At 30.3% G+C, this 8234-nt stretch overlaps 1 protein-coding gene across 1 annotated transcript in view; it reads left to right on the forward strand.

Moving 5' to 3' along the window:
* Positions 1-3260: 3260 nt before the first annotated feature.
* Positions 3261-8234, forward strand: part of LOC107697568 (pleckstrin homology-like domain family B member 3) — a 25342-nt gene continuing 20368 nt past the window's right edge. Inside the window, exon 1 of the mRNA XM_016498367.1 lies at positions 3261-3428. The gene's annotated coding sequence lies outside the window, so the exon portion shown is untranslated. The remainder of the gene's footprint in view (positions 3429-8234) is intronic.

The raw sequence follows: 8234 nt of genomic DNA on the forward strand, positions 1-8234 counted from the left end.
CAGTCTTCAGTGTCACATGATCTTCAGAAATCAGTATAATATGCTGATTTGCTGCTCAAGAAACATTTTTGATTGTTATCAATGTTGAAAACATTAATATTTTTGTGGAAACTGTGATGCATTGTATTTTTCAGGATTCACAGATCAACAGAAAGTTCAAAAGAACAGCATTTATCTGAAATAGAAATCTTTTGTAACATTATAAATGTCTGTACTCTCACTTTTGATCAATTTAATGCATCCTTGATTAATAAAAGTATTAATTAATTTTCAAATCAGCATATTATACTGATTTCTGAAGATCATGTGACACTGAAGACTGGAGTAATGATGCTGAAAATACAGCTGCGCATCACAGAAATACATTACAGTTTAACAGATATTCACATAGAAAACAGCTGTTTTAGATTCTAATAATATTTCAAAATTTTTACTGTATTTTTGGTCAAGCAGAAGAGAAGAGAATGCTACAAATCGTCATTATTCCCAACTTTTGATTGGTAGTCTATATAATATCTCCATAAATCAAAAAGAGATTTATTCCCCCTCGTGTGATTTTAAACCTGTGTGCTGTTATTTTTATCCGTTCGTAATCTTGATGCTTTGTTTCGCACACTTTCACACACTCAGATCGGCGTGTTGTCCTCGTCTTGGACACGTGAGAACCGGTGAGACTTGCGGTCAGACCTGATAGTTGATTTGTGTTTGCAGCGATGTTATGAGTGCACGTGTTTCTCAGTCTGTAGGGATGTGTCTAACTGCAGGATGAGTGATAACACGTGTTTCTGTCGTTGCTCGGGTGTGTCCTATTGCTCATACTCAGCTTCATTTGATGGGTTTATTATTTTCAACTGTTTCTGCAGATATATCAGTGCCTGCAAACCTGGTGTGTGGACTCCATGACATCTGAGTGTGAACCAACACAGCTGACATTAGATGAATTTAATGTATGCTGTGTGTCGATGTAAACTACATGCATTCCTCTGATTCAGAACAAGCACACGTTAAACTACTGCATTCTCATTTAGTCAGGATTCACTTTTTATACAAATATTTTGGGATTTCATTAAACGTGAGCCAATCTATGTGCTGTATCATATCATATGTGAGCCTGCAGCACAAAAGCAGTGTTAAGTCGCTGGGGTATATTTGTAGCAATAGACAACAATACATTGTATCCTCCTGACTACCAGGAAAAAACAGTTAAGTGAATTTAGTATTTTGTCATGTCATTACATTGTTTAGAGCATAATACAATTTTTGAAAAATGATATTTTATTCATATGTTATGCCATGTCCTCTGTAGAAGACATCGGGACTTTAAAAAGTCCTGTTTTTTTTTTTTAATAAAAATACATGAATAAACATGAAAAGGCAAAAAGAGTGGGATTTTTGTTTTAACCACAAATCAATTTTAATTTTTTTATACCAAACTTTACATAAAGATGATTCTCAACTATGTTATGAAAGATATTTTTTAAAAACATTTTTCTTTATGCAAAATGTGTGTAAAATGGCCATAAACGAGTTTTTCCAATGTATCTATAAACTGTATCTAATTTGCATATTAACGTGTTTTTGGGGCAACATAGAATGAACAAATAAGTGCAATAATGGGAGTAATAATTAGCAAGATTTTCATAATAATATCTAACATTTAATAGGAATAATGATATATAATTTTTTCTCTATTCATTTGTTGCGTCTCCCAAAATGTGTAATAAACATGCTTTAAGTCCTGGTGTCCTCTACGGTGGACATGTATGAAATCAACGTCCGGTTTCATAACAGAAGCTCATATTTTGATTTGAAACCCCATAACATTTTCCTGAGATGTTGATTTATGACAAACAATTTGTCAATTAGTCAGATTTAAATGATAATTACAAAATATTATCATATTTCCGTTAGGGTGTTACACTTGATCACTAAATGAATGTCAGGCGTTTTTAAAGAGCAAGGAGAGGGAGTGGTGACGGAGAAACATCCAATCATCTGGTGTCTCTGGAAAGCCCTGAATGTGACTGGTTTTGTGCTCCAGGTCACATACAGTATGTATAATACTTAGACAAATGATGGTTTGTGGTAAAAGTACCTTTCTGAGCATCCTGTAAAGCTTTAAATAATCACGTGCTCTTGTAATGTGAAATATAATGGTAAAACCCATCTAATAATATATTTTGTAAGAAAACAATATTTAATCTGTTTTTAATAAATGTTTGTCAATCCAGTGCAGTTCTTTGGGGGTTTTTGTCGCTCCTGAATCTTGCATTTCCACAAAATGCCTTCACCGTCAGGACGGACGAGAAGAACGAGCTGATGTCAATCATATCATTTACTTAAATGCTTTAAATAATCAAGCGCTACAGCTGTTGTAATGTGACACGTCAGTGCAGTTTTTCAGCTCTTTTGAAACTCATTCAAACATCCTTGAACGCAAAAAAAAATAAATGAACAAATATTTGTTGTCTTGTTTTCTAGTACAAATATCTAAAAATTGAATTGAGATGCAAAATGAGATGATTAAGTCTTGGTTTCTGACTGATTTATTATTTTTATTTATTTATTTATTTCCAGAATGATTGTAAACATAAAGGTTTTGTGGTAGTAGATTTTTTAAATATGATCTCCAAAAATTGTTAGTTTAATATTTTATACAATATATTACAATGAATATATATATATATATATATGTGTGTGTGTGTGTGTGTGTGTGTGAGTGTGTGTGTGTGTGTGTGTGTTAAAACATGGAAACACAACATGTGGGAGTGAGCGTGTGTGCGTGTGAGTGCGTGTGTGTGAGTGTGTGTGCGTGCGTGTGTGTGTGTGTCTGTGTTATTATAGTTAACTAAAACTGAAACTAAAAACTTTTGTTACTTGAAATGTTGATTGAGATATTTTTTTATTTAAAAAAACTTAATTTCAGCTAGTTGCAAAGAAAACATTTAGTTTAAGTTGATGTACTAAAAATAACAAATATTTAAAAATTAATTAAATTATTTAAAACTAAAAATATATATAAAAACTATAGGCCTATAGATAAAATACAAAAACTACTAAAAATGAAAAAAATATCTGATTCAGAATATTAATAAAACTGCGATTGGGAGTGTATGTTATATTCAGAGAACCCGTGTAAGGTGTGTAGTATCATGTCGACGTCATGGGCTGTGGTCCAATCCCGAGTGCGGCGCCTGTGTAGACAGCGCGCGGGGTGTCACGTGTGCGTGCAGGGCTCCGCCCACTCGCTGTCAACGTAGACGGAGCGAGAGGGATTGAGACGCGGCCAGTGCGACACACACACACACACACACACACACACACACACACGCTGAGAGAAAGTGGGAAATCCCGCTTTCTCGTTATTTTGTCTCGTTGTTGTTTCACTTCAGGACCGGTGAAGGATTTGAGGCGGAAGCTCCAGAAAGGTAACGATATGATCTCAATCTCAATTTATCGATAAACGAGACGCGCTGATAAGAGCGAAACCAGCGCGTTTAACTGTAAGGAATTATGTCCCAGTCTTTAATTATAATCCAGATTCAGCGGTTTTAATTCTGGACAGAAGTGAGTCTGAAACGAACTAACCTTAACCTGGTCAGTCGGGTTTAGTCCGGATCAAGCATGCAGTGTGGGTTTATAACAGTGAAGTACAGTTGCAGTCATAGGCTTTAAATACCATGGTATTCTGTGAAATACTGTGATAAATGAATGTATGTAGTCATTAAATAACATTGTAAATGTCAAACTACCACTAAACTAGTTTACATTGAGTTTACAGTGAATACAATGTAACATAAGTGTTCACTTCGTTTGTAAACGTCACATTTGCTGTTGTTATTGTGTATAAACCAACATGAAATCAGCCGTCACTTTAGAGAAAAACAGTAAAAATATCAAAATAAATAATTAAAGGAACGTCTACTTTACTGATTATGTTCTGTGAGTTGATTAATATACATTTTAGAAATTAATTAAAATTTCTGATTAAAATGAACTAGTGTAAAAACAGTGTAAAAATAAAAATAGATCTAACAAACTTGATTACAGAGAATTTAGAGAAACAGTGTAAAAAATGTAACTAGATAATAAAAGTACAAAATCTAACAAACTCATGTAATTTGATTAAAATAAATGTTTTAAAAATGTATAAATAAAAAAATATTAAAATTAATTAGGGTAACTTCAGTCAGGGTCAGTCACTTTAGAGAAAAACAAGGTAAAATATAAAAATAAATAATAAAAGTAAGATCTAATTTACTAATTAAGTTAAGTATTTTGATTAAAATAAATTTTAACAATTTTGATTAAAATGAATTAGTGTAAAAATAAATAAATAATAAAAGTAGATCTAACTAACTTATGTAATTTGATTAAAATTTGATTAAAATAAATATACATTAAATAAGTACAAAAATAAGTACAAAAAATAGAATAAGCTTATTATTATTATTTTTGAATAAGTACAAAAAATAGAATAAGCTAAAAATGACTAAAATAATTAAATATACAGATACATAACAGTACAGTACAGTAGTGAATATAATTTTTTTTAAATATTAATTATAAATTAATAATTCTAAATAAATATGAATATAAACGTTAATATTTGACACACATTTACAGCATTAATATTTCACAGTATAAATGGGGTCTGTGTTTGATCGTCAGTGACGCTCAGACTGAAGAGTGACGAGCTGCACTTGTAATTATAACGAGGCGTTTCGTTCGTTTAGTTTGAGCTGTCGAGGTGACAGAGAGGTGAGACGCACCAAATACACAGTGACAAGCTGCTTTCATATTTAATATAGTTACACTGTAAAAAGGATTTTACTATCTCAGTCTTTCATGTTTAATTCATTGTAAGTCGCTTTGGATAAAAGCGTCTGCTAAATGACTAAAAGTAAAGTAAAAGTAATTATTTGTGAAACTTACTAGCAATTTCTGAGTGTTCTAGTCTTTTTCAGTGTAACTGCAGAAAAAAATTCATTTGCAAAAAATGCCTTTTGCATTCTCAGATTGTTTTGGACATGTACCATGGCAGTACCGTAGTATTTTGGTCTTTTACTATGGCACTATCGTGGTTTTCTTTAAAGTAAACATTTGGACAAATACCATGGTAATACCATCATTTTGGGACATTTATCGTGGTAATACCATGATAGTCTTTAACGTGGAATACCGAGTGAAAAATGTAGAGTTTGTGTTTGGAAGTAATAACTCTGCACCATGGTATTACCACAGTAAGGGTTTTCACATTTACAGTAAATATTATGTAGCACAAGTGTTCACTTCATGTGTATACATTACATTATCTGTCATTTACTAAAAAATAAATAATAAAAATTCATTAATTAATCCATCTAAATTAATCTAACTAAATAAAGAAAGAAAATAAAAATCGAACTAAATGAATGAATGGATAAATAAATAAATAAATAAATAAATAAATAAATGAATGAATGAATGAATGAATGAATGAATGAATAAATAAATAAATAAAAATCGAAATAAATGAATGAATACAAAAATTAAAAAATTTAAATCTAAAGGAGTGAATAAATAAATGAAAAAATTAAAATCTAAAGGAGTGAATAAATAAATACAAATCTAACTAAATTAATGAATAAATTAATAAATAAATACAAAGCTAACTAAATTAATGAATAAATTAAAAAAAATAATAAAAATCTAACTAAATTAATGAATAAATAAATAAATAAAAAATAAAAATCTAACTAAATTAATAAATCAAAAAAATAAAAATTTAACTAAATTAATGAATAAATAAAAAAAATGACTAAAATAACACAAAAAAAAAGATTTAAATAAATAATATGTGACAATACCATATTATAATGAATAGTCAAAAACTAATAATAAAGTTACAAGTTACAAAATTATTTTACTGTATTTTACTGTCATGTAATGGATTAGTTATAAATTATCCATGAACTATATAACTAATACCATGTTATTTAGTCATCTATCATGTTCATTTGTTATACACGGGTCAGATAATCCCATATTATCTGGAATGTATCATTGTAATACCGTAGTATTTAAATACTTCCATATAAATCATCATGTGCACCATGTGCAATGATATTACTGTGTTATTTAGTCATTTATTATGGCAGTATCGTGGTGTTCTTTAAAGTATCTAGTGATACGTTGGTCAAATATCATGAAAATACCATAATGGTGCTGTGATAGTCTCGGGGTGCTGAGTTTCTGTTACCACGGGAGGGTTGTTTGACAGAGTAAACAGGTTTTTCAGTGAACACTGATTAGTGTGCGAGTGTGAACGGAGCGTTATATAACATGATGTCTATCTCCACAGCCGCTCCTCCGTAATTACCAGCCATTATTCACTCATTACACCTCATGGTTTCACTTGATCGCTGCTCTGGACTGGACTTCAGATAAAGAGCGGATTAGATTAGAAACTAGTCTTGACACACAGGGCACGGCAGGCTTCAGGATCAGTTGTTTTGGTGCAACTTCCTGCTTCTCCTAAAACCCTCAAAAAGATGTCTATATAGGCAGCATTAAATATTATGCTGACTTCTAAGAGGCTTTGTTTTTTAGCCAAAGAGCTGATAAAACTTTATATTATTTTATTTATTATAAGATATTTTTATTTCATTATTTTATTATTTATATGCTATTATTTTATATTTATATTGTATATTATTCTGCCTTCTAAGATGCCTTCTTTTGGTAAAAGAGCTGTTAAAATTGTATATATTACTATTTTATATTTATATTATATATTAAGTAATCATTTAAATTAAATACATTTATTACAAATAAAAATTAAGAAAATAAATATTTAAACAAATTTAAACCAAAGACACCAAAGAGCAGAAAATATTTTATTTTATATATTATATTTTATATTGTTATTTCATTATTTTATATGTATATTTTATATTATTCTGCCTTCTTAGATGCATTCTTTTGGTAAAAGAGCAGATAAGATATGTTATTATTATTTTATATTATAGTTATATTTTATATTATGCTGCCTTCTAAGATGCCTTCTTTTAGCCAAAGAGCTGATAAGTTATAAATATATAATTTATTATAATTGTTCTCTTTGCAGAGAAGTCACTCCCATAATGCATTGCAGCAAGTCTGTTTTGTTTGTCATCTCAGCAGTATGTAGCTGTTAGTTCAGATCTGCCGAGTCTAGTTTTGATCAAAGGTACATGTCGTAAACATGCACACAATAATACCTGCTTTTGTCAGGAAGGCCATTGATAAATACCTGTTTGAACAAGCTATTGTGTGTGTGTGTGTGTGTGTGAGAGAGAGTCTGTTCAGAGAGGCTGTGGTTATTCTGGGAACAGACTCCAGTCTCTTTCTATGGAAATATGAAACCAGTCTGTGACATTTTAGAAGCCACTTCCTCCTCAGAACGCTCTGTGTGTTTGGAGCTGCGCGTGTCGGGAGTTTTATATTTATCCGTGATGCTGTGAGTCCTAATAAGGCCTGGGCTGGTCCATTTACACTCAGCTGTGGCCGTGTTGTGTAAAAACACCTGCACAAGCTGAAGAAAAACCCGCCGTCGCTGTAATGCTGTTGATCTAGTGCCTGTCATTTGTGCATCCTTTCATCCTCACAGCCTTTTCTGAGGTTTGCTTTCAGGAAAAGAGAAAGAAAATGCTTTTCTTTCGAACTTTTATTTTGCAAGAAATGTAGTAAGTAGATATTGACCGATACTGTTTAGTCATAGCTGATTTTTAAGTGTTCTATAGCCAATAAAAATGCAAATATATATTTTTAAATTATAATAATTTAATTTAATATAAATATAAATTATATATATATATAACAGAATATAAACATAAATATAATATAAAAAAAATATTTTGAAATTGATGGTTCCATGATGGAAATGTGTGAAAAAAACATTCTTCAAATTATTAAAATATTCTTCACGTTAAGAAAAAAAAAGGTTCTTTGTAGAACTGTTCATTGGAAGGTTCTTTGGGGAACCCAAAATTATTCTATTGCATTGCTGTTTTTGGACACACTAATGGACACATTTGATTGTTAATGATTATTAGAAATTTATTTCTATTTTCTATGCTTATATTTTTTATTTCTGCTTATATTTTAAATTTTAATGTTACATTTTTATAGTTAATAAATACTTTTAAATTATTTATATTTTTCTTTTGACACAATGATAATTATTTTTATTATTATTATATTATTATAGTAAT

Source organism: Sinocyclocheilus anshuiensis, unplaced genomic scaffold (assembly GCF_001515605.1).
Source record: "Sinocyclocheilus anshuiensis isolate Anshui unplaced genomic scaffold, SAMN03320099.WGS_v1.1 scaffold1312, whole genome shotgun sequence".
In the NCBI taxonomy this organism is placed as follows: domain Eukaryota; kingdom Metazoa; phylum Chordata; class Actinopteri; order Cypriniformes; family Cyprinidae; genus Sinocyclocheilus; species Sinocyclocheilus anshuiensis.